Source organism: Cebus imitator, unplaced genomic scaffold (assembly GCF_001604975.1).
Source record: "Cebus imitator isolate Cc_AM_T3 unplaced genomic scaffold, Cebus_imitator-1.0 Scaffold19, whole genome shotgun sequence".
Taxonomy (NCBI): domain Eukaryota; kingdom Metazoa; phylum Chordata; class Mammalia; order Primates; family Cebidae; genus Cebus; species Cebus imitator.
In genome coordinates this window covers 7228555-7243961 of record NW_016107334.1, presented here as the reverse complement: position 1 = coordinate 7243961, position 15407 = coordinate 7228555, and the positions used below count along the sequence as shown (strand labels likewise).

General features: G+C 36.4%; 1 long non-coding RNA gene across 1 annotated transcript in view; it reads right to left on the bottom strand.

Moving 5' to 3' along the window:
* Positions 1-15179, bottom strand: part of LOC119469533 — a 141276-nt gene extending 126097 nt beyond the window's left edge. Inside the window, exons 1-2 of the long non-coding RNA XR_005198356.1 lie at positions 15115-15179; positions 14810-14903 (exon numbers count right to left, since the gene is read on the bottom strand). This is a non-coding gene — a long non-coding RNA (uncharacterized LOC119469533). The remainder of the gene's footprint in view (positions 1-14809; positions 14904-15114) is intronic.
* Between the last annotated feature and the right edge of the window lie 228 nt (positions 15180-15407).

Genomic DNA, 15407 nt, shown 5'->3' with positions numbered 1-15407 from the left:
TAGATATATACTAAAGGTTTCCTTGAGGGCAGAGTGGCAACAAAAGGACTCAATCAACGGCACAGGGTAATACTTCCTAAAAGTTATCTTTACTCATATCTCTCCCCAAAGTTATACTCCATGTGACTCTGCCCAAATCTCTGTCTCTTCAGAAATTCCATCTTCCTCCAGCACTCAGCCTCCCTGCATCTCATCTGTCCTCTTTCCTACCTCTTCCTTTTCTCTGTCCTTTTTTCCCTTCCCACTGTTCTTCCCATGCTGCATGCAAAACAGGTTTCCCTGCTCTCTTCTTCAATAATACATCCCTACCAATGACTGTGAGGAACTCCACAAAGGCCTGTCAGGAGAGGATCTGAGAAAAAGTTTGCAAATTCTGCCGAAGTTGGGCTTACTGAGATGTCATTTACATAGAGTAGAATTCATCCTTGTGAGATATAAAAATCTGATGAGTTTTTTTTTTTTTTTTTTTTTTTTTTTTTTTTTTTTTTTTTTTTTTTTTTTTTTTTTTTTTTTTTTTTTTTTTTTTTTTTTTNATGCAGGCTGGAGTGCAGTGGTGTGATCTTGCCTCACTGCAACCTCTGCTTCCTGGGTTCAAGTGATTCTCCTGCCTCAGCCTCCAGAGTACCTGGGACTATAGGTACACACTGCCACTCCCAGCTAATTTTTGTATTTTTAGTAGAGACAGGATACAGGCGTGACCCACCGCTCCCAGCCCTGATGAGCTTCTATAACTATATATAATCATATAACCACCACCACTGTCAATTGTCATTATGGAGAAAAGTTTCTCATGCCCCTTTGCAATAAACCCTTTCCTCTCCATCACCCCTGGAAAACACTCTATAATTGCTGTCACTAGTTTTGCTCTTTGAATAGTTTTGTTCTATTCAGAAGTCAATGTCATTAGTTACTAGGGCTGCCATAACACAATATCACAAACTATATGGTTTAAACAACAGAAATGAATGTCTCACAGTTCTAGGGGCAAGAAGTCTGAGAACAAGGCGTCAGAAGAATTAGTGTCTTCTGAGGACCAGAAGGGAAGAATCTGCTCTCGACTTCTCTCCTTGGCTTGTAGGTGGCTCTTCTCTCTGCCTTTCTTGACATTGTGCCTGTCCCCAGATTTCCCCTTTCAATAAGGACACCCACCCTATTAGATTAGGGCCCATCCTTTTAACTTTCTGATTTTAACTTAATTAACTTTGTAAAAGTCTTTTATCTCCAAACAAGATCACATTCTAAGGTACTGGGGGGGTTAGGACTTTAACTCATAAGTTTTAAAGAATACAATTTAACCCACACATCATATAATGAAATGATACAGTATGTACCCTTTTCGTGAGTGTATTACGTCATTTGTACATTGCTCTAAAGGAATACTTACAACTGGGTAATGTAGAAAGAAAAGAGATTTAATTGGTTTATAGTTACATAGGATGTTTCAGCATGGCGCTGGTATCTACTCAACTTCTAGGGAGGTTTCAGGGACCTTTTACTCATGGTGGAAGGCAAAGCAGATCTAGATATGTCACAAGGTGAGAGCAGAAGCAAAAGAAAGAGTGGGGAGGTGCCACATACTTTTAAATAAGCGGCTCTCACAAGAACTCATTATAGCAAGGACAGTACCCAGGGGTTGGTATTATGCATCCATGAGAAATCTGTCCCTCTGATCCAGTCACCTTCTACAGGGCCTCTTCTTCAACACTGGGGACCACTATTCAGCATGAGGTTTGGTGGGGTCAGAGATCCAAACCATATTATTCTGTCCCTGGGCGCCCACATTCCATATCCTTCTAACTCAGCAAAATACAACCATCTCCGGCCACTGGCACCCCAAAAGTCTCAACTTGTTTCAGCATCACTCAAAAGCCCAAAGTCCATAGTCTCACCTGAGACAAAGCAAGTCTCTTCCACCTATTTGCCTGTAAAATCAAGACAAATTATTTACTTCCAAGATACAGGCATTGGGTAAACATTCTGTATTAGTCTATTCTCACTATGCTACTAAAAACCATACCAGAGACTGAGTAATTTATAAAGGAAACAGATTTAATTGCCTCACAGTTGCACATGGCTGGGGATGCCTCACAATTGCATATGGAGGAAGGTGAATAAGAAGCAAGGTCACATCTTATGTGGTAGCAGGCAAGAGAGCTTGTGCAGGGGAACTCCCGTATCTGAAACCATCAGATCTCCTGAGACTTTTGCACTACCACAAGAACAGCACGGGGGAAACTGCTTCATGACTCAATTATCATTACCTGGCTTCACCCTTGACATGTGGAAATTATCATGATTCAAGGTGAGAGTTGGGTGGGGACACAGCCAAACCATACCACATTCATGTTCCTAAAGGGAGAAATGAGCAAAGAGAAAGAGGCTACAGGCCCCAGGTAAGTATGGAACCCATCAGGGTAGTCACTACATCTCGAAGTCCCAAAATAATCTCCTTTGACTCTACAACCCAAATCCAGGGCACACTAGTGTGAGAGGTGGTCTCACAAGGCCTTGAGGAACAAGTGTTTAATTTTCTAAGAAATTAACCAACAATTTTCCACTATTTTGCATTCTCATCAGCATTGTAAGGAGTTCAGGTTGCTCCACATCTTCATCAGCACTTTGTATTGTCCATATTCTTTAATTTCATCATTTTAGTAGATTTAGTGTGATATCTCATTTGGTTTTAATTTTCATGAACATCTTCTGATATGCTTATTTATTTCTGATATTTTTATTGGCTTTTTTTTTTTTTTTTTTTTTTTNTTTTTTTGAGACAGAGTCTTGATCTGTCGCCAGGCTGGAGTGGAATGCAGTGGCACAATCTAGGCTCACTGCACCCTCCCCCTCCTGGGTTCAAGTGATTCTCCTGTCTCAGCCTCCCAAGTAGCTGGAACTACAGGCGCAGGCTTTTCCAACTTAGTCCAAAGTGGAACTGCCCTCGGGAGCCCTGCCCTCCAGAGGAAGCAGGATCTCATTGGATTATCTTCTTCCTGGCCCCAGGGTCTGAATAACTTCCTACCTCATTATGCTTTTCACAGGAATCTCAGATCCTGGTTTTTAGGTGCTATAGAACACTCACAGTAAATTTCCCCATTGCCTCCTGACAGAATTTGGAGAGTTCCCAGAGAGTTAATTATGTCTACAAGAGTTAATTGGAGTGGGTTAACTACACTTTGTTTTTGTTAAAATCAGCATTGAGATTTAAGGCATTTTTGTGGCATGTTCAAATCTCTCTCTATGTGTCTCTCAAACACACACACACACACCCACACACACACACAACTTTAGCAGTCCCAGTCAAAACAACTTCCATAATAAAATCTTTAAACAAATTCTTCCCAAACTGAAATCGAGTATTGACAGCAGATATGTCCCCAATCCACCTTTGGTGGTATTTTTATCTCCCAATCTGGTCAGAAGTGCTAGGTATTTTTGTAGTTTCCAATAAAAACCCACTTTTCCTTTGAAGTTTCCATTAAATTCTTTTGTAAGTGTACAAGAAGGAAATGGGTTCTCGAAAGATACAGACTTAAAGACATACCTTTCCCAGACATATTAGCAGATGGAACAAAATGAAATATGTATAACTGATTAACAGTTCAGAAGGACCGTTAGGCACACCACCACGTTTGCACAAGGGCAATAATATATCTGGATTTTTCTGGTAACAGAAAAGACGTAGCAGAGATAGAGATTAGGTTTATTAAGTTGTGCACTATTAGATGGCATAGATGGGATGAGCCATGAGGAGGAAGTTGATTATACAACAGTGAAGATTATAGAGATCAATGACACTGCTAATTTGATGGAAACACCAGTCCTAAACCTTCCCATGCTTAACACAAGGTAGGCATATGCATATAAATCCTATGTATGTAATTCTGGACAAGCTCTTTATCTTTTCTAAGAGGAGATAAAAAGAACACCTACAGAATAGAGCTATGTGAAACAGAACCAAGATGTGGGAGGTAGCTCTTAGTGCATGCCTGAACACAGAAAATACTCCCTGAACAGCACTGCTTCTGACAGCAGTAGCAGCAATAGCCGTTAGCGTGCACCAAGCTGGGATCTGAAGGTGTGGTGTGGGAGTGGGAGGGCACAGGCGGAAAACAGACCCACCAGGGTTGGTGCAAAGCCTGAAGGTAAGAGAGTAATGGAACCCAAAGTTCTTGAAGAAGCCCGTTTTGTTTTGAGGTGACTAATTTTTAAAATCTTGACATTGTTAAATTTCAAACCTCTGGTTCAAAGGCTTCTCTCTGAGCCAACCAGAGCCAATAAAAATAAAAATAAAAAACATCACCACCACCACCAACAACAAACACTGATCCTAAATATATCCAACAGCCGTAGCAATTTGGCCATATTGCTCAAGAGCTCTAAAGAGGTATTACATTATGACATGGTAATTCCACTTCTTATATCCTTCATCAAGAAATATTCAAGATGTAGATGGAGGTATATAGAAAATGTTTGTTCTAGAGCTATTTATGGTAGAGAAAAACTAAAAACTCTCTAATGGCTCACAATAAAAGAATATTTAAATTGGCTGTGATACAGTCCTAAGATAAGACATATCTATTTAAAAATACTTAGGCACAAAAAGAAATATATAAATAGAAATATACACATTCATACCAAATCAGTCACTGCTCATTTTTGGATTGTGTAACCCTAAGTAGTTTATGTTTCTTTGTATATATGCATTTTGTACTTCCAATGATTATTTCATTAATGTTGCATTTGCTTTATAAGTGATAAAACAAAATTATATAAAATGAGTTTTAAAATAGAGCCATATTTTCAAGTGCTTGATTAATGTGTGTTTCTACATTCGTTGAGTGCCTGCTAGGGAGGGTTCAGGCACTGAAAACACCAAAACGAATGAGGTACTCTAGACATCCTTAAAAAGCTCAGAAAGAGATATGATTTTATTTAAAAGTGTTTATTCATTTAGTCACATATGTTTGCCAATGCACATCTGTTTAGTGCCAGTATCCATGTGAGGTCCTTGACAAAATCCACACTTCTGACAAAAAGAAAAAAACACCATCAGCATCAATAACTAAGGCACTGATGCTGAACAAAAGAGAGTAAACAAAAATTATTTTAAATTTATCTGCATAGAGAAAAACAATGAATAATGTTTCAAATGGCAAATATAAATGTTTTTACAAACAATTATAGGAAATATCATTTAAAATGTTTGCTAACAAGAGACCCAATTACTAAATGTATTGGAAAATTCTTTAAGATGCATTAACAGGTATGATCTAGAGTTCATTGTTATGAATATCTTCATTTCAGGCACGTATTAATTAGATTTTCTTATATTTCTTAGTTATAAAACACATTTAATCAATATACTTCTGAGAACAAATTAGCAAAACATTCATTTTTATTATACGAGGTTATGTTATGTATTTCAAATTTTAATCATTATGTATTTCTTATGTTTCTCATCTGTAAATCTTATGATTGCTTTGTTTAATATAGCCAAAGGTCAAAGTGAAAGAGCCATAAAATTATTCATGCAGAATATGTGCATCACGGAGGATTTTTGTAGAATTAGACTCAGGGTCTGAAGATAATGAGTCAGATTTTATTCCTTACCATGGTGCCAATTTTAATATAGTGGACTAAGTACTTTTGGAAAAATTTGCTCACATTAATAAATTGTTGAGTGTTTTGTTCTTCTGCAGAGTGGAGCTATGTAAGGGAAAAGGTAGACAGAACTCTGGAAACATGGTGCCAGAAACAGAATCTCCTTTCTTTCCAATTTCAACTTTCCTATAAAAACACCTGATGCGGACCATACAAAGCAGGGTTCAATGGAAAGTTTAGAGTATACTGGAGTTTCTGAGGAAAGATTCAGTATGGACACTCTCTCTCTGTCCTCTGAGGTCTCCAGGACAGTTTGGGAAATCAGGGTCCAAAAGGCCTGACAGATGGACTTCTGGTGTGCAGCCTGAGGAGCAATGGGCAGGCTCCCTAGTGAAACTGGTGAGAATTAGAAAAATGACAATCTCAAGTTCCTGGAACTGTACCTACAAACATACAGCAAATGAAAATATGTATATATATATATTTTTCATTTTGTTAAATATGCAAATATACATTCATTTCATTAAATAAATATATATATTAAATATATAAATATATATTGATTTCATTAAATATATAAATATAAACATTCATTTTATTAAACATTCTATATATAAAATATAAATATACATATATACATATATTATAAATATACATTATATATGTGTATATTAAGTATAAATACATACATATACTCATTTCATTAAATATATACATGTATATATGTAATTGAATAACTGACTAAAATTTGCTAAGAACAGTAAGCACCTGTGGTGTTTGAACCATGCTCCACTCCCTCCTTTCCCCATGCCAACTCACTATGGTAGAAACTCCTCTCCAAATAGGTACAGCCAAGAACACAGGAATCCTCTCCACATAGCTTTCAATTGCAAGGCTGTGGTATCTCCTCAGGAGGGCCAGTACATCAACATTCCTCACTGTGCTTCAGCTACCTATTGCAGAGGCTGAGTTCCAAGCAGGCACAGCCAAGAGGTAAGAGCTCCCTTCTTCTGCCCAGTCCCAGAGGAAGGGTGGGATAGGGGCTCTATCTTGGGTGTAAATATTCTGAGACCGAGATGGCCACCTCTCTGTCCCACTCATAGGGAAAGAAACTGAGAAGACCTGAGGCTTCAGCCACAGCTGCCCCATTCCCATACCTGGTTGATTGCTCACTTCCTAAGAAGTATCAGAGAGAAATGCACCACTGTCCCTCCCCTCAGCTCTTAGAGCCCTGACTCAGAGATTTTGCCCCAGGGTAGAGGCAGGCTATAAAACAGATAACTCCACTTTTTTTCCTAAAGGAACTGACTTAAATGCAACAGCATGGGAAAGTTAACCCTAAGAGCACTAAATCAATGTGTGGCTGTGTGGCTTAAGGTACAGGTATTGATCGACTTACGACCTATGCAACTTATGACCATTCGACTTTACGACCACAATCGCTAGCCACGACTGCTCCGCGTCTGGCAGCGCAAACGTTGCCCAGCTGGGCGTTCGACAGTGCGGACCAGCTTCAGGCAGCACTACCATCTCCGCATGCACCATTTCAACTGTCATCCCAGACTCGGTACAGCAATTTGTGTTTTGTGTCTTGGATATTTTTCATCAAACCCCTCCCAATAAACTTCTTATACATTTCGAAGCAATGGACCCAAACATTGAACGATTTGCAAGGATTGAACGGATGGCGCACGATGTGTTTCGTCCGTATCGTGAAATTTATGAAGAAAAAAAGAAACATACAATTCAGACAAAGCTCACCATGTTTATGAAAAAAACCAACTCTGGTAACCCCAACTGCTGCCTCAAATGATGACATCAATGATCTGCAGCCAAGCACCAGCGGACAGTAAAATGTTTCGTACTTGTTTATATATTTTGATACGTTTTGCAATTGGGAAAATGTTTCCTATGGTATTTTTTACACCTGTATTTTGTATTTTTGTATGCACCTGTATTTTGTATTTTTGTATGCACCTGTATTTTGTAATTTTGTATGTTTTGCAAATATTAAACCAGTTGTACTGGTAATGCAGTGTTTTACTTAAACCTGACAAATGTAAAAATAAGAAACAAAATGGTGTAGAGATGATACAAATGGCATAAAATGAACAAAGAAAATATTATGATATATAACAATAATGAAAGAAAATTATGATAAAATATGACTTAGAGATTTTTATAACATCATTTCACAGTACTGTACATATAGCCTACTCAACTTACGACCAAATCGTGTTACGACCGGTCTGTCGGAACCAATCATGGTCGTAAGTCGAGCACTCGCTGTAATTAAAAGGAAACTGGCAGGTTATTTAGACACGTAAGCTAAATTCTTATATGGATATTTTATCAGAAGAAATCAGTGAAATAGACAACTAAGAAAAGTCATTCTATGATGAAAACAATCTCAAACACAGACCTCAGAAACTATCCCCCTACAAGAGCCTGAATTTAGTTGGATCACTCTGTGGAGCAATATATGCCCCAGGTCATTATTGAAAATAGTAGAGCAATCAGCCAGAAATTAGAGGAGCTTAACAGCTACCTGTGGTCAGAAAAAAAAAGACAATCAAAGATGACTCTGCCAAAACCACCATTAACCCAGATGAGAATGCATATGCCCAAGGTTTCACCTCCAAGGGGAAGCCTCAGAGGCTTTATACTGTGGGGATGAGTAGGCTTCACTAAAATAATCAAGGTAGTCACTGAGTAAGTAACAAGAACAAGTCTTAGAGAGGTCGGTGTGAAGGGAAGATATCCAGAGTGCTATGATACATTATTTGAAAGGTCTAGTTTCTAAATATATATATATTTATATACAAATGTATTTATATATATTTATATATAATATATTTGTAAATATAAATATCTATGTTATATATTTATTTATATATAACATATATTTAAATATCCAGTTTCTAATATATATTCATATATATTTCTAAATATATAAATACATACATATATGTGTGTGTGTGTTTATATATATATATATATATATATATATATATATATATATATATAAATATATATATATGTGTGTGTGTGTATATATATATATATATATATATATATATATATATATATATACATACATACATAAAATGCAAAGGACAGTTTGACATATACCCGGGAAAAAATATCTAGGCAATAGAAATTGCCCAGTAAGAGTGACTGGGTGTGAGATTTAAGAGACTTCAAAGTAGCCATTATAAATATATACAAAAAACTAAAGACAACCATGCTCAAAGATAAAAAATAATGCCTTCTGATGACAATGTTACAACAATTAAGGAATATCAATGAAGAGATAGAAATTGTATTTAAAAAAATAGATATCTTGAAGCTGAAAAGTACAATAACTAAAAAGAAAAATCCAATAGAGGGACTCAGTAATAGATTTGAACTAGCAGAAGAAAGATTTAACTTAAAGATAGATCAATGTAGATTATGCAATCTGAGAACAGAAAGAAAAAATAATAATAAATAGTAATAAAGCAGTTTTTGAACTTTGATAAAGTATCACATTTTTCTTACACGAATTGTGCTTTTAGTATTGCATCCAGATCTCATTACCAAATCCAAAGTCTTTAAAATTTTCTCCTGTGTTTTTTTCTAGAAGTTTTATCATTTTTAGCTCTTACATTTAGTTGCTTATTCCCTTTTGAGTTCATTTTTGCATATGCCATTAGGTAAGGGTTTAAATTCATCCAGTTATATATGATTATTCAATTGCATCAACATTATTTGTTGAAAATATATACTTTCCCATTGAACTGCCTTGACATCTCTGTAAGAAACCATTTAATCATATACATAAGGTAAGTGTTTAGACTCCCACTTCTGTCACATTGGTACATATTTATACACTTATTCTAGTACCACAGTGTTGGTTATTGTAACACTTTATATTAAGTTTAGAGGTTAGAAAGTATAAGTTCTCCAATTTTCTTCTTTTTACTGGAAACATTTTGTTTATTCTGGGACTTTTGCATTTTTATATAAGTTTTAGGAATGCCTTGTCAATTTTTATTAGATACTTCCTGGAATTTTTCTAGGGATAATATTGAATTTATAGATAAGTTTTGAGAAAATTGTTATTTTACAAAAAATTGAGCCATTCAATCCACAAATATTGAATTCCATTCTATTTGATATGTTGATGCTACTTTGAATGGAATTTTTTAAAATACCACTGATGCTACCATGCAGAAAGACAATTGTTTTTATATATTAATGTTGCATCCTGTGACATTCATGAACTTATGTATTATTTTTGTCAATATATTTACCTTTGCCAGTGTTCCTCACTTTTTTTTGTGTTTCAGGTCTTGTCTGGGTATCATATGCTTTTATTCTAAACAATTCTATAGAATTTGTTGTAAGGCTATTTTGTTAGAATACCTATAAATGTTTTTACTTTATTTTATTTATTTTTTGAGTCAGGATCTTATTCTGTTGCCCAGACAGGCTGAAGTGCAGTGGCTCAATAGCAACTTACCACAGCCTCTACCTCCTGGGCTCAAATGATCCTCCTACCTCAGCCTTCTAAATAGCTGGAACTATAGATATGTTCCACGATGCCCACCTAATTTTTAATTTTTTGTAGTGTTGATCTTTGTTGACCAGGCTGTTTTTGAACCCTTGGGCTCAAACAATCCTCCTGCCTTGGCCTCCCAAAGTGCTGGGATTACAGACATGAGCCACTATGCCCTGCTGAGAATGTTTTTATTTCACCTTAATTTTTGTAAGTTTTCTTTGCTAAAAAATTATTGATTGATATTGATTAATAGAAGTTTTTTCCAGCACTTTGAGCTCATTATTCCATTATCATTTTGCCTACATTTCTCCTGATATAAGCTTAGCTACTAATCTCATACCCCTTAATTCTCATTAAACACTCTCCTGCAAGATAAAACATTTACTATTGGGCATTTTAGAAAAAAAGTTTACTTATTTATTTCCAAATAGTGCTAGGTAGCCTGGTTCCTGGAGTGAAGATTATATGGATTAGAACCCCCAATAACCAAAATGGATATGTAAGGTGAGAGAAAAATTAATATTTCGTTATTTAAGTCATTAAGATTTTGGAGTTATACACAATAAATATATACAATTTTATCTATAATTTAAAAGTTTTATTAAAAATATTTTAAAATGTGCACTAAAATTTTTTAAAGGAAAAAATATTTTGAAGTTGTTTTTTTGCTGTAACATAACATAGCCTTTGCAGACTAGTGTAGAAATTGATACCTAGAAGGAGGATGCTTTCATTGCAAAAATAATAAGTGTTATTTTATTGGGGCTTTTATAGACGACATAAAAACTGGTACCTAGAAGGAAGGTTCTTTCATAACAAAAATAATAAATGTTATTGTATTGGGAACAGATATTAAGAAAGCTTTTCTGAAAGGCTGGGGAAAAAATCAATCCCTATAAACAGTGGTAAAAAATTGTTAAAAAAAAGTTATATGAAATAATTTTGAAAGTTGCTAATGCACCTAAAATTTATAGCTTTAAGGTTACAATTTGAAATTAAAAGTTAGCATAGTGTTTATTAGTAGCTACTGGCTGCATTTGAAAAGGTATTTTAAGAGGGAGATGAACTCATTAAATAGTTCACAAGCTGAAATAAAAGAGAACAGAGTCCAGAAATTTGAAGATTTTCATGATTAATAAAATGAAAATCTCAACAACTACCTATAAAGAAAAATACTGAGAAATCTTTTGAGGAAAAAGATGAATTATCTCAGTGTTGCCTAAAGAACCAAAATTACTAGAATGACTGACACACTTATTGTTAAAACTTCCTAATGGTATAATTTATTTCAGAATGAAGATCAAAATAAGGTTGTGGAGACCTGTAATGCCTTTCAATTAGACAAAGTGTTCAAGGAAAGTGAAAATGTGGCTGAGCCTGGTTAGGTCAAGATACCCAAAATTAGAATGTTTTCAGTTTGTCTTCTTTACTTGTAATATACAATTAAAGTTTCTCCATGTCTTTCAATGGCTTCATAGCTACTTTAAAAAAAAATACTGAGTAACATTTCATTGCTTGGATGTAATACAGTTTATTTATCAATTCACCTACTGAAGAATATCTCAGTTCACTTTTAATTTGGGTGATAATGATTAAAGTGCTATAAAGATCCAAATGATCTATTATACTTTCTATATTATTAGGTTGGTGCAAAAGTAATTGCAGTTTTTGCCAATAACTTTTAATGGCAAAAACCCCAATTATTTTTGCATCAACCTAATACTTAGTATTCTACTATAGAGAAGAGCTTTCCTTTCAGTCATTTCTATTTGCTGTTTGTTTAGCATTTAGTTTCAGAGTCATAGATTCTTTAGTGCAATGTGTTATTACAATCATGTTATATTTTCACATACAAATGTATGTTTTCAGCAATAATCACAAGCAACTGTACATAAGATTATGTTCTTTGAGGAATGCTGTTTTGTATCTCACACAAGTAAGAAAGCTGCAATTTTAAATCAGCTGAAATAGGAAAGAACAGCATCTATTGAGGCCCCCAAATCAGAGCTTAACCACTTTGCAAGCCCCATAGTCATAATTAACATAGGCAAGCGTCATTAATGGATACTAAAACTACTATGTGAAAAGTCTGTTAAAGAATAGTATATAGCCAGGCATGGTGGCTCATACTGTAATTCAGGAGGCTGAAGTAGGAGGATCTCTTGAGTCCAGGAGTTTAGAAACCAGCCTGAGCAACATAAAGAAACCTTGTTTCTACAAAAAGAGAGGGAGAAAGGGAGGGAGGGAGGGAGGGGGAGGGGGGGAGAGAGAGAGAGAGAGAGAGAATTTTAAAAAGAAAAAATAGTATGTTTATGTAGGCCTGAATCAAATCATTAGGAAATAATCAGAAAACATCCAATTGGGGGACATTTTTATAAAGCACCTGGTCTATACTGTCAATGCCTGCTACTCTGTTGTAGCTCCACTATTTATCAGCAACCTGTTTTCTCCTGCATAATGAGTGTTGTCTTCCCCTATGCCTTCATTTTCTACATCTGTATCTCAGACAAATGGTTTTTAAATACATTTCATAAAATCTTGTCCACGTTACTTGTAACTTCTATAGCGGTAATACAATGTGCTTGAAAATATGTATTAATTTATTTGCAATCAGCTTACATAAATGCAAGAGAGATAATTTACTCTGTCTTGTTCTTCTCCTCTCATCTCTATACAATATAAATGTTACATGTATTTTGCAACATCACATTGCTATGGGGCTGTCATTCTGAGCTGTTCCAGCGAGTAAAACCAATTCTTTCCCCTCTCCCCTGAAGACAGTCAGCTATCTGACAAGCTGGTTTCTTTCCTTACCTATATGTAACAGCTTAAAGCATCAGAATATTTCAGCTTGACTTTTCAATTATATAGCTTAGCAAGCCAACATATTCAGGAGGTGCACTTAAATATTCAACCTGAAATGAACTGAGTATTAAAGTAAGCTACTAACTAAAGTAACTTTACTTGATGTATTTGCCATAAGAAGTGACAATTCATCTAATTAGTTTGCAACACAGGAGTCATTCTGAACTATTTCCCTCTGCTGTGTGTTTTTGTCATAGTAATGGTGCATGTAGCATCCACTGATACACATCGTTTCTGTGAAAGGATAACTTCTACCAGCCAACATTTTAACAAGTATTTTTTTTTCTGTGCCTAACGATGTGCATAAAATATTGTATTAAGTCTGTGAACATCAAAATGATATATTTTGGGACAGTATGACATACCTCCAATACCTAACACCATGCAGCAGTTAGCCATCAGTGACCTCTGAGTTCCAGAAGACAGGCTTCAAGAAAGATGCAATTAAGGTTGTACAGCCCCACCCTTTCCTATCTTTCTTAAAAATACATCAGCGTGCCAGTGAGAGAATAAGATGATTAAGGATAACCTGGAGTCCACCCCAATTATCATTTTAGAAAAGCAAATCATTGGCAAATTTTGGAAGTTCAGCTGGTTTTGGCAGCAAATGTTTATACGATCCCGCTGATTATAATCCAAGCAATTGTACTGCTGTGCTTTGTTGTGACTCATTGGGTTGGACCAGTTTTCAAAGGTTTCCAAAGGGGCTGAGACTGACAGCAGACCTTGAAGGGTGAGGGAATTTAAAGGAACAAAGGAAGACTGAGAGTTCTCTGTGTCTGGGGTTAGGACAAGGGAACAATATGGGGAACTCAGGAGTAACTGCCACACATGTAGATTATAAGATGAAGTCCTAGAAGGATTTTTTTTTTTTAATGAAGTCTTACTCTGTCACCCAGGCTAGAGTGCAGTGCAGTGGTGCTATCTCGACTCACTGCAGCCTCTGCCTCCTGGGTTCAAGTGATTCTCCTACCTCAGCCTCCCGAGTAGCTGGGATTAAGGGCACCCACCACCACACCCAGCTAATTTTTGTATTTTTAGTAAAGATGGAGTTTCACCATGTTGGCCAGGCTGGTCTCAAACTCATGACCTCAGGTGATCCATCCGCCTCAGCCTCCCAAAGTGCTGGGATTACAGGCATGAACCACCTAAACAGATGTGTTTAAAGCAAACTGAATGCAGACTAAAGTATTTGATTTCTTCTTTAGGCAAAGCAGCAGGTTTTCATTCAAACTTTTCTATTTTTAATGCTGTCATGTAATGACATCTTTTAAAATGCATTTCAATTGTCTTTCTTTGGAAGAGTTATGGGAAGTAGGAGGAGAAAGGAGGAAAGTCACGTATGGTAAAGATTCAGACTGTGTTGATAAGTTTGCTTTGTGGGCAACAACAATAACAAAACAAAAATTGGAAAAATGAGATTGCTGAGCCTTTGTGTTATTTACTGCTTAATGGAATGTTGGCTGAAAACAGTAAAATAAATATTTCATTTTACCCAGCATCACTTAAAAAGTAAATAAGGCACAGAGCCCATCTAAGACAATTGCTGTGGCAGTATGGGGTAGATATAATGGGCTTCAAGCAGCATAAAGTTTAAGCTAATATGCTTGGACTTAGGAGTTTATATCTTCCTCTCCCCTAAAACAGCCTCCTATATGATTCCCATAAATAAAATCATCTCAGTGGGTTTCGCAAACCAGTGTAAATAAGTGCAGGTTCGCCTTAAAACTCCGGCTACATGTTAAAGCCAAATCAACACCCTTTGCTAATAGAGAGGTTCAAAAAAGATAAAACACCTACCTCAAAGCCCGAGCGCTGGGTTGGTGCTATTTCATGTCAAGGCAATTACAGTGATGGTATTAGGAAGATCAGGGCAGAAGTGGTGTTGTCATACCTGGGAAGGGAAAGCAAGCCTTTAAGCAATCATGTAGAGCACGCGGGACATCGTAAAGCTGGGGAAGGAACAAAGCTTTGCGCTGTCGGAATATTGATCTGCTCCAGAAGGTGCAGGGAACTGCACTACGGTGATTGCCTTCCCTGCTGGGTTTAGAGAGGTCTGAAAGAATACAGTATTGATCTGGCCCCGTTCCCGAGAAGTAACTTACAGATAAGCCCTGACTGAAGGCCACCAACTTTGAGACAAGCTGTTGCAAAGAAACGCCGTTTTCCACACAGCCAACATCAGCTAATGCTGAGTGGGTGATGATTAGAATATACTTAAGCTGGGCCCAGAACAAGCTGACCCTGTGCTTTCCTCCCCACACCTACATCACAGGTGTCTCCCAATTCTGAAAGAGGTAAAACCATGGCCTGGGTGGAGAGGAGGGCAAGGCACAGTGGGAGTTCCACGTGGAAGCTGTTGTATATCAAGGAAGAAAGATGGGAGTTTCTGAAGTTT